Below are 12031 nucleotides of genomic sequence, written 5' to 3'. Positions count from 1 at the left end.
GAGAGGGAGGAGAGGAAGCCCACTGTTAACTCACCCCGGAGCACATCACAGACAAGTATCTACACACTATCAGTACTACACACTACCAGTACTACACACTACCAGTACTACTCACTACCAGTACTACTCACTACCAGTACTACTCACTACCAGTACTACTCACTACCAGTACTACTCACTACCAGTACTACTCACTATCACTGTACCTTCATTTTTTTCTTCGTCCGCCTCGCCTTCTCCTTCTCAGAGTTCCACGCCTCACTCTTTCCCTCCTCTTCCTCATCCTCATCATCATCGTCGTCGTCATCGTCGTCGTCGTCCTCTTCCCCTCCGAGGTCCTCCAGGTCGCTGCTGATGGCTCCGTCGCTGGAGCAGTCCGAGGAAGTGCCTGATTCGCTGTCACTGACCCCAGCGACCTCTGCTGGCTTTTTACTGGGCTTCTGCATTAAGGCAGAGAGCTGACAATCAATAAAGCACTCAGTGTACATTTTAACCATTTGATTGTTGTTTCTAAACTGGAAATGGAAAATTTAAAACGTCCAAAACGGACCCCAAGTCAAATACTTCAGGCTTTACTATAGCTATAGACAGGTTATCTTTTAGCAACAAAACCAACGAATGCACAACTATGGGGCAAAACAGGCAGAGCTGGCTTAGGCTGTTAACAACATGTAAACTATATTTAATCTCCAAATTATACAATTGTATAATGAGCACTATCGATTTTTTGCAATATTAGCATTGACATGGAATCCGTCAAAACACCTCTTGGTATCAATAACAAGATACAACGAGCTGAAACGAGCTACCTAAAACATCGCAGCTTCTTGCCATCGTTGCTAGCTATCTGAGCGTTGAGAATCATAACAACGCAGCTTCCGGCCACGTCGAAGTGCGCGCATAATTTTCACAAAGTTGTCATCAGTGATCTAGAGCCAATACATCATTGAGCTGACCTTGTCTTTAGGTTTGCAGGGTACTTTCTCCAGCTGTAGCTCTGCTGTGTGGCTCTGGCTGTGAGGGCTGCTCCTGGGGCCCCTGGCCTTGGAGTTGGGGCCCTTAACAGCCTGGGAGGCACCCAGGGATGGGGACGCGTTCATGGAGTAAGACCCCTGCATGGTTGGGGAGGAGACCCCACTTCCGTTCACTGCCCCGTTCACCCCTGAAATTGCACGGAAAGAGGCACAGCACACCGTTACACAGCATCTCAATCTCATTTAAGCAACGAGACATTGCGAGTAAAAACGCTGATGAAGTATCTGGGGTTCTTCTGAATGCGGAAGAGAATAAAAAGCCTTACGAAAATATTGATTTAATGCGTACCTCATTTAGGCATGCTGAACATGGCGTGAGCACAACATGAGAGGTTTACATAATAAAAGATAAATGAGAAGGCAGCATCAAATGAAGAAAGTAGATTAAGAGAGAAAGGGTACAAGTGAGAGAGACAGAGAGCAAAAGAGAGTGTGAGAAAGAAAGAGCAAGAGAGAGAGAAAGAGAGAGAGAGAGAGAGTGTGTGAGAAAGAAAGAGCGAGAGAGAGAGAGAGAGAGAAAGAGAGAAAAAGATAGAGAGAAGAAGAAATAAAGCCTGCACATACGCCATTAACTGAGACTGCAAGTCATTATAAGGTTCTCGACGGGAGAAATCTCATCACGGAGCCGGAGACTGCCGAGACTAGGGAGCCTCTCACTTAATCCCTGTGAACAGTTTCCACCACCTGCTTACAGGAATGATTAATTCATTCACATCTCTCGCAATTGCCAGAGGGGTAAAAAAGAACGTTGCGCTTTAAATACCTCACCCTCTTAAGGGTACCTTTTATTTCCTGGCGGTAAAATCATTTGCTGCTTTTGAACAGGTGTGAGACGCTTCTTCACACTCTGTGCCAATATACAGGTACAATAAAATACATATTTTCCCCTTATGAGCACAGGAAGTGTCGCAATTATCACCTTTGTTCTAAGTTGTTATTATCTGTATAGGTCAGAATGAAGCACTCTGAAGGGTTCAATGAAAGAAGGATGGGCGTAGCTGTACCTTTGGGGGTCTGTCCGTTTTTGCTGGGGGTCCTGGAGGGGGCTTGCAGGGGGCTGTGGTTCTGCTGGATGTGGGGGGGTGAACATTGTGGGGAGGCCCAGGAACGGAGGGAGGAAGGCTGCTGCCCCCCCTACTGTGGGCCTCTGCTGCTCGCCACCATTCTGATGGAGAGAGAGGACGAGGAGGAGAACATCAGTGTCATTCTGTCTCATCCACTAAGTTCAGAACGGTATATCAATTACAATCACCTAAAGAGTATTAGAAGTTAGCACACCCTTAAATACTGATTAGTCATGCTGTTTCATCCATCTGCTGCTCAGGTTAAGCAAATCTCCTGGACTGAGTCATGTTACACCTGTCCAAGCCCCACACCCGGGCCCCTCCTCTTACCTGTCAGAGCTCCCAGCTGGGGATGTGCGGCCAGGGCAGCAGACATCCCCAAGGACCCCAGAGAACCCAGGGACCCCAACGACCCCAGGCCTCCGAACTCTGGGCGTCCTGAGCTGGTGGTGTACAGGCCGAAGGCTGGGTGGCTGACCAGGGGGAAGGCACTTGACAACGTGTAGGGCTGCTGGTCGCTCATCACCCCATACAAACGACCTGATGGACAAACAGTACAACAGAATAAGAATAATAATACATCAAATGTACTTCTTAAGTCCTGTTGACGTCAGTCGTCACATCAGCAGTTGTCACATTACTCATTGTGTATCTGTTATTACTTCTATTGTCACGTGTTTGACGTTGTATTATTTCTCTATTCTCTTTCTCTCTGCGTTGTTGGGAAGGGCCCTGAGTCAGCATATCACTGTTAGTCCACAACTGTTGTTTACAAACCATGTGACGGATAACGTTTGATTTGATCGGCAGTGTGCTTCTGTTTGGGGTATAAATAAACTGAATTGAATTCTGAGATGACTCGAGGGTTCGCCGTGCCCTCGGAATACCCTGACTCGCTGGCTTCTTAGGTATTCATCCCTTCTGTGTGTTCAAGTTTAATGACGTTTTCTCCACTCCCCCTACAGGTTTTCTGCTGGGTAAGATGATATTTGATGTATATTCAACAAGACATTAGGCAGCGTAAAGGACAAAGATAGCCCTGGATTGGAGCTTGACAGGATTACCCATGCTTGTGAAAACACAGAACAGAGCAGCTCAGATCGGAGTGACTGAGACAGAGACACTACTCAGAGGGGAGATGCGCATCATGCACGTTCTAGATAGAGAGTTCTAGGCTGTACTTCAGTAGGTGAGAGAGAGCGAGAAGAAGACAAAAAGAGCGATAGCAGTCGACCATTCATATAATATTTTCTGAGGAGGAGCTGATTTGTTAAATTAGGCTACAAAGAGAATGTCCTCAGGGGCAGATATATTTTTTACATATATTTAACGTGAGAAATTTGCATAAGTATTCGATTTTTTTTTAATCTACCAAGAAACTTGAAACGGATGCGGGCTGAGCAACGGGACATTTGGACAGCTGGGAGTGTAGTTTAAGTGTTTCTACAGGTACTGTATAGCACTGATCCTTCCTCGCTACTCCATTATATCAGTCACCGCGCAAATGAAAGGAGCTCAAATAGGCTAAATCAGTGGTAGACCGAATAACAAGCGAGTCGCGGTCCTTCAAAATGTCAGTGGTGTGGTGTTTGAGAGAGCCTGTTCCTAATACTTTCCTCCAAACCTTTTTTTATTTATATTTCAGCAGCACATTGTCCTCCCCCCCCCCCCCCAAAAAATAGGAATACTTCAACATGATCGTCATCAAGCTTTCCCCTAAACCTGAGTACAATCATTTCTGGCAGGGCAACCGGAGCGCGTTGTCTCCTCGCACAGTCAGATGCAATTTGGTCTGAGCAGATTTAATGCAAATTCAATTTCCATTACAGAAGGGTGAGAAAAAGAGAGAAAGAGAGAGGCTCGTAGAGGGAGGGAGGGGGGGGGGCTGCGGCGGGGCGAAGACTAGCTCTCTTTGAGCCAGGTAATATGTATGCATAAAAAGTGATGACAGGCGATGTAAAGTGTTATTCACCGAGCTTGTGAAAATGTCAACCTACAACACGCCCAGTGAGTGCTGTGTGAGTGTGATGCCCCCACATTCTACAGAATCAGATGATGGAGTTGAGGCGCACAGAAAAGAACCAGAACATTTGCGCCTGCCTATCTGGCTGTCATAAGTGAGAGAAAAAAACAAAGACTAAACATAATTAGGCCTAAGCTAAAGTACTTTCATTTTGCGTGCCCTAAAACAGCTATATATATTCAACGATATAGTGATGCTGGGAGCATGAAGTGAAAATACAATGTAGAGGCTAAATTGCTGAGATGATCAAGGGAATCGAATTAAAATGTCCATATAACATCATATTAAATAACATAACTGTCTGGTTGGTTAAGCCTGAGTTACAATTAGATTATCTTTTTTTATTTAATTTTTTTAAATTGCAGCTTTATTTAACCAGGTAGGCTAGTTGAGAACAAGTTCTCATTTACAACTGCGACCTGGCCAAGATAAAGCATAGCAGTGTGACACAAACAACAACACAGAGTTACACATGGAATAAACAAACATACAGTCAATAACACAATAGAAAAAAGAAAGTGTATGTACCGTGTGTGCTAATGGAGTGAGGAGGTATGGCAATAAATAGGCCATAGTAGCAAGTAATTACAATTTAGCAAATTAACACTGGAGTGATAGATGTGCAGATTATGATGTGCAAGTAGAAATACTGGTGTGCAAAAGAGCAGAAAAGTAAATAAAAACAATATGGGGATGAGGTCGGTAGAATGGATGGGCTATTTACAGATGGGCTATGTACAGCTGCAGCGATTGGTTAGCTGCTCAGATAGCTGATGTTTAAAGTTAGTGAGGGAAATATAAATCTCCAGCTTCAGCGATTTTTGCAATTCGTTCCAGTCATTGGCAACAGAGAACTGGAAGGAAAGGCGGCCAAAGGAGGTGTTGGCTTTGGGGATGACCAGTGAGATATACCTGCTGGAGCGCGTGCTAGCTGACTAGAGCATACAGAGCATACAGCGAGGGCCAACACTAGAGCATACAGGTTGCAGTGGTGGGTGGTATGTGGGGCTTTGGTGACAAAACGGATGTCACTGTGATAGACTGCATCCAGTTTGCTGAGTAGACTGTTGGAGGCTATTTTGTAAATGACATCGCCGAAGTCAAGGATCGGTAAGTCAGTTTTACTAGGGTATGTTTGGCGGCGTGAGTGAAGGAGGCTTTGTTGTGGAATAGAAAGCCGATTCTAGATTTAATTTTGGATTCGAGATGTTTAATATGAGTCTGGAAGGAGAGTTTACAGTCTAGCCAGCCACCTAGGTAATTGTAGTTGTCCACATATTTATTCTAAGTCAGAACCGTCCAGAGTAGTGATGCTAGTCGGGCAGGCGGGTGTGGGCAGCGAATGGTTGAAAAGCATGCATTTAATTTTACTAGCGTTTAAGAGTAGTTGGAGGCCACAGAAGGAGTGTTGTATGGCATTGAAGCTCATTTGGAGGTTTGTTAACACAGTGTCCAAAGAAGGGCCAAATATATACAGAATGGTGTCGTCTGCGTAGAGGTGGATCAGGGAATCACCCGCAGCAAGAGCGACATCGTTGATATATATACAGAGAAAAGAGTCGGCCCGAGAATTGAGCCCTGTGAGACTGCCAGAATTCCGGACAACAGGCCCTCCGATTTGACACACTGAACTCTGTCTGAGAAGTAGTTGGTGAACCAGGCGAGGCAGTCATTTGAGAAACCAAGGTAAGAATACGAGAAGAATACGGTGATTGATTGACAGAGTCGAAAGCCTTGGCCAGGTCGATGAAGGCAGCTGCACAGTACAATCTTTTATTGATGGCGGTTATGATATCGTTTAGTACCTTGACCGTGGCTGAGGTGCACCCGTGACCAGCTTGGAAACCGGATTGCACAATGGAGAAGGTGCGGTTCGAAATGGTCAGTGATCTGTATATTAACTTGGCTTTCGAAGACTTTAGAGGATGGACAGGATGGACATAGGTCTATAACAGTTTGGGTCTAGAGTGTCCCCCCCTTTGAAGAGGGGGATGACTGTGGCAGATTTCCAATCTTTAGGGATCTCGGATGATAGGAAAGAGAGGTTGAACAGACTGGTAATAGGGATTGCAACAATGGCGGCAGATCATTTTAGAAAGAGAGGGTCCAGATTGTCTAACCCAGCTGATTTGTACGGGTCCAGGTTTTGCAGCTCTTTCAGAACATCTACTATCTAGATTTGGGTGAAGGAGACGCTGGGGAAGTTTGGGCAAGTAGCTACAGGGGGTGCAGAGCTGGTGCCCGGGGTTGGGGTAGCCAGGAGGAAAGCATGGCCAGACGTAGAGAAATGCTTTTTGAAATTCTCGATTATCGTGTATTTATCGGTGGTGACAGTGTTACCTAGCCTCAGTGCAGTGGGCAGCTGGGAGGAGGTGCTCTTATTCTCCATGGACTTTACAGTGTCCCAAAACCTTTTGGAGTAAGAGCTACGGGATGCAAATTTCTGTTTGAAAAAGCTAACCTTTGCTTTCCTGACTGACTGCGTGTATTGGTTCCTGACTTCCCTGAACAGTTGCATATTGCGGGGACTATTCGATGCTATTGCAGTCTGCCACAGGATGTTTTATGCTTATCAAGGGCAGTCAGGTCTGGAGTGAACCAAGGGCTCTCTATCTGTTCTTAGTTCTACATTTTTTGAAAGGGGCCTGCTTATTTAAGACGGTGAGGAAATTACTTTTAAAGAAGGACCAGGGATCCTTGACTGACGGGATGAGGTCGATATCCTTCCAGGATACCCGGGCCAAGTCGATTAGAAAGACCTGCTCGCAAAAGTGTTTTAGGGAGCGTTTGACCGTGATGAGGGGTGGTCGTTTGACCGCGGACCCATAGAAGATGCAGGCAATGAGGCAGTGATCGCTGAGAACCTGATTGAAAACAGCAGAGGTGTATTTGGAAGTTGGTCAGGATAATATCTATGAGGGTGCCCATGTTTGCGGATTTTGGGTTGTACCTGGTGGGTTCCTTGATAATGTGTGTGAGATTGATGGCATCTAGCTTAGATTGTAGGACTGTCGGGGTGTTAAGCGTATCCCAATTTAGGTCACCTAACAGAACGAACTCTGAGGATAGATGAGGGGCAATCAATTCACATATGGTGTCCAGGGCTCAGCTGGGAGCTGAGGGGGGGTCTATAACAGGCGGCAACAGTGAGAGACTTATCACTGAAGACTTTCGTTTTTTAAATTAGAAGCTCTCACTTACAGAAGAGAGGAAAGGGTTCACGCTCCAACTCTTCGACATTAAGCCGGACTGTGTACCTACAATATCATAAAATGCACAAGGGTACTGTAGGCCTAATACTGGGAGCATCTTTTCAGCAGCAATTCAGGACTAATGAAATGTAAAGGTGTAATTTCCCTAGAGGCAGATTCCTAAAATGGCCTAAATGCTATCTCCATATTGTAAACCAGTAATATGGAATCCACGGAGATTGAGGAAGATATCTTCAAAATCATAATAGGTTCATAAAAATGTTTATTTGCCTGTGGGAAGTGGAGTTGAAATGCTCAGTGGGAGGTGGGGAGGGAAACAAAGAGTGCCAGCCAGCGTGCCAGAGGCAGAGTGGTGTGGTGACACATGAGAAAATGCCCTTTGAGCCGGCTTCAAGGCCCTAGTCTGCTGCGCCCACGACAGAGGAGAGAAATACCTTGTGTACTTCATTAGAATATGCTGAATATGGAGTGCCTTGCCGTGCCAAAGTCAGCTAGCGGATACGGAGACAAATGACTGAAAATACAAAACATAACCCCCGAAAGGCCAGCAGCAAGCAGCCACTTCCGTCGCGTCTCCCTCCCGCCAAAACCCCGCCTGTCACTCTCGCCTCGACCGACCTTCCCCGAGCAACAGAGTGACATCTGCAAATGCCTTTTCAATATTAATGCGCTTCCAGCTGGAGAATAATTAAATCAGAAATTTGGAGAGAAGAGAGCAGCAGAGCAGAAATACAGGATTACCTGATATCCTCTCTCTCTCTCTCTCTCTCTCTCTCTCTCTCTCTCTCTCTCTCTCTCTCTCTCTCTCTCTCTCTCTCTCTCTCTCTCTCTCTCTCTCTCTCTCTCTCTCTCTCTCTCCTCCACCCTCCTCCTCCACTCTCTCTGACAAACACAACTGCATTCTAAAAAAGCGCCAGGCCTTTTTTTTCTCTGTGTTCGGAGGATGCTAGCCGAAGGGGGATTAATTTGTTGTTTGTTGCAGTCAATCACATTTCCATGGACAGATTTAAAGTTAATTGCATCCGTGAGCCGATCCCAGTAGGAAAGAGTTCTACATGCGCCCGGGCTTTTTCAAAGTGATATCCTCATCAATGACACACTGCAAGCCTAACCCTAACCCCCCCCCCCCCCCCCATCTCATTCCACCACTGTTCTTGCTCATCTGAGATTTCTTCAATGTTTTTCTCAAGTAGTATTGGCAGGTTGGCAAAAGACCTTGAATGAATTCCTCTCTCTCTGATCTCCTGATACCGCAACAACAACAAATAGTTCCAGCGGCTTTTATATGACAATGGAGGAGTGTTATGACTGTTAAAATGGCTCCTAGTTACCGAATCTGATGTCACATGTCCCATTAACACAGAGTGGCTATTCCATTAATTGTGACTAGTGTAGGTGGCAGGAGGATGAATTGACCTTTTCCATCACATTCCAATAGCTTTAAAAGTGTGTTGAACGAGTACTGTACATCAGGCTAGGAGAAATGAAAAACTACTGCAATGCATGAAACAAAAACATAACGGTAGAACGAACTACATGTAAAATCCATTCAACTAGTTGGCCTAAAACAATGTAGACTAACAACTAGTTGGCCTAAAACAATGTAGACTAACAACTAGTAGGCCTAAAACAATGTAGACTAACAACTAGTAGGCCTAAAACAATGTAGACTAACATCTAGTAGGCCTAAAACAATGTAGACTAACAACTAGTAGGCCTAACAACTAAGGCCTAAACAATGTAGACTAACAACTAGTAGGCCTAAAACAATGTAGACTAACAACTAGTAGGCCTAAAACAATGTAGACTAACAACTAGTAGGCCTAAAACAATGTAGACTAACAACTAGTAGGCCTAAAACAATGTAGACTAACAACTAGTAGGCCTAAAACAATGTAGACTAACAACTAGTAGGCCTAAAACAATGTAGACTAACAACTAGTAGGCCTAAAACAATGTAGACTAACAACTCGTAGGCCTAAAACAATGTAGACTAACAATTGGGGATTTGCTAGTGGTGGGAGGCTCTGCACTCAACTTAAGCATTTCAAAAACATTTTTACCCAGGCAAGTCAGTTGAGAACAAATTCTTATTTACAATGAAGGCCTACCAGGGAACAGTGTGTTAACTGCCTTGTTCAGGGGCAGAACGACAGATTTTTACCTTGCCAGCTTGGGGATTCGATCCAGCAACCTTTCTGTTACTGGCCCAACGCTCTAACCGCTAGGCTACCTGCCGCCCCTTGCCATCAGTAGGTATATAATATGTATAGTATATATAGATCATTCATAATTAATATAAATCATCCTCCCGCTCCGCGCGGGAACAAGACGTCTCATATGAAAGAACTCTTGCTTGGCTTGATCAAGCTCGGCACAACTTCAGAGCTAGAAGCCTCTCAGCATTTCACTTGACGCTCGGCCCAAAATCACTTATCTAGACAATCTGAGTACAGGTTATGGCGCAGAGGGATACGGGCCATGTATAATGCATGAGAAGACGGCCTAATGGCTGCTTCATTGGAGAAACACGGGGGAGAGGAGAGAGAGAAATACTGGGGGCTTTATTTTGTCATTTTTCTTATCATGAAAGAGAGACAACAACTACTGCAGTGTTACATTTGCATGCTATTTGCTGGTCAGTGTGATCTGTCGACTCCTGTGTGTGTGTGTGTGTGTGTGTGTGTGTGTGTGTGTGTGTGTGTGTGTGTGTGTGTGTGTGTGTGTGTGTGTGTGTGTGTGTGTGTGTGTGTGTGTGTGTGTTCCTCATGCTGCATAATGGCTCTGAGAACACAATTAGAATGCAGAGAAAGGGTTTCGGTGTTTGGAGCTGGCACGAAGACACTGAGTGGCTGACAGACATGTTAAATCACGCAGGCACTGCCTGAGACACACACGCACGCACGCACGCACACACACACAAATCAGTGATGCAGCCACATAGCAAGAGGTTGTCAGGAGACGTGTGTGTGTGTGTGTGTGTGTGTGTGTGTGTGTGTGTGTGTGTGTGTGTGTGTGTGTGTGTGTGTGTGTGTGTGTGTGTGTGTGTGTGTGTGTGTGTGTGTGTGTGTGTGTTCCATATTACACAAAAGAGGCTTTCTAATTGTTTGGGCTTCATTAATGAAGCAGCTTTTCAGCAGCAACCCAAGCTGTCAGAGGAAGGCTGAGTCTGGGAGAAAAGGTGTTTTCACAGGCCTAACAATAACTACATCATTAATACTGGGGGGGAGTCAGCAATGCATTAAACTCATCCTTCCTCGTGTTGAAAAAAAGGAGAACCTTGAGTTAAAAGGTGAATCATGAGGGGTTTTTAGTTTCTAGGCCACTCATTACACAGTGCACAGCTAATATCCTTGACATTAGTTATTGAGGAGTTGTTCTATTCTATAAGTGCAGACAGTGGTTATAGAAATATAAGATATATGTAAACCGGCCTCTCCGTAAACCGGTCTCTCCGTAAACCAGTCTCTCCGTAAACCAGTCTCTCCGTAAACCAGTCTCTCCGTAAACCAGTCTCTCCGTAAACCAGTCTCTCCGTAAACCAGTCTCTCCGTAAACCAGTCTCTCCGTAAACCAGTCTCTCCGTAAACCAGTCTCTCCGTAAACCAGTCTCTCCGTAAACCAGTCTCTCCGTAAACCAGTCTCTCCGTAAACCAGTCTCTCCGTAAACCAGTCTCTCCGTAAACCAGTCTCTCCGTAAACCAGTCTCTCCGTAAACCAGTCTCTCCGTAAACCAGTCTCTCCGTAAACCAGTCTCTCCGTAAACCAGTCTCTCCGTAAACCAGTCTCTCCGTAAACCAGTCTCTCCGTAAACCAGTCTCTCCGTAAACCAGTCTCTCCGTAAACCAGTCTCTCCGTAAACCAGTCTCTCCGTAAACCAGTCTCTCCGTAAACCAGCCTCTCCGTAAACCAGCCTCTCCGTAAACCAGTCTCTCCGTAAACCAGTCTCTCCGTAAACCAGTCTCTCCGTAAACCAGTCTCTCCGTAAACCAGTCTCTCCGTAAACCAGTCTCTCCGTAAACCAGTCTCTCCGTAAACCAGTCTCTCCATAAACCAGTCTCTCCATAAACCAGTCTCTCCATAAACCAGTCTCTCCATAAACCAGTCTCTCCATAAACCAGTCTCTCCATAAACCAGTCTCTCCATAAACCAGTCTCTCCATAAACCAGTCTCTCCATAAACCAGTCTCTCCATAAACCAGTCTCTCCATAAACCAGTCTCTCCATAAACCAGTCTCTGTGTGCATTTTTAGGAAGTGTATAGTGGATTTTGTGGATTTGTATGTGCAGCTTAACAGAGTGTTGACCATACGTGTGTGTGTGTGTGTGTGTGTGTGTGTGTGTGTGTGTGTGTGTGTGTGTGTGTGTGTGTGTGTGTGTGTGTGTGTGTGTGTGTGTGTGTGTGTGTGTGTGTGTGTGTGATGCACAGCACGGAGTGATGAAGCAGTCTTACCAGAGGTGCTGAGGGTAGATCCCAGTGAGGCTGCAGGGCTGGGGGCCAGACTGCTCTTGGAGTGGGGAGCCGGGGAGGACGAGGAGGAGGAAGAGGAGGAGGACGCAGCAGGGGAGGAGGTGCGAGCGGTGGGGGGCGCGGGGGAGGCCAGCCGCTCTCCAGACTCCATATCTGTCAAACACAATCCAATCAGCACCGTTACAAAAGCAGAGGAGAGAAAAGAAAGAGAAAAACACACACACCCAG

General features: G+C 45.7%; 1 pseudogene; it reads right to left on the bottom strand.

Moving 5' to 3' along the window:
• LOC124011312 overlaps nucleotides 1-12031 on the bottom strand; it is a 65749-nt pseudogene that overhangs the window by 210 nt on the left and 53508 nt on the right.

Source organism: Oncorhynchus gorbuscha, linkage group LG23 (assembly GCF_021184085.1).
Source record: "Oncorhynchus gorbuscha isolate QuinsamMale2020 ecotype Even-year linkage group LG23, OgorEven_v1.0, whole genome shotgun sequence".
Lineage (NCBI taxonomy): Eukaryota > Metazoa > Chordata > Actinopteri > Salmoniformes > Salmonidae > Oncorhynchus > Oncorhynchus gorbuscha.
Note: the sequence above shows the minus strand (reverse complement) of the source record. Positions and strands in the feature narration are given on the sequence as shown.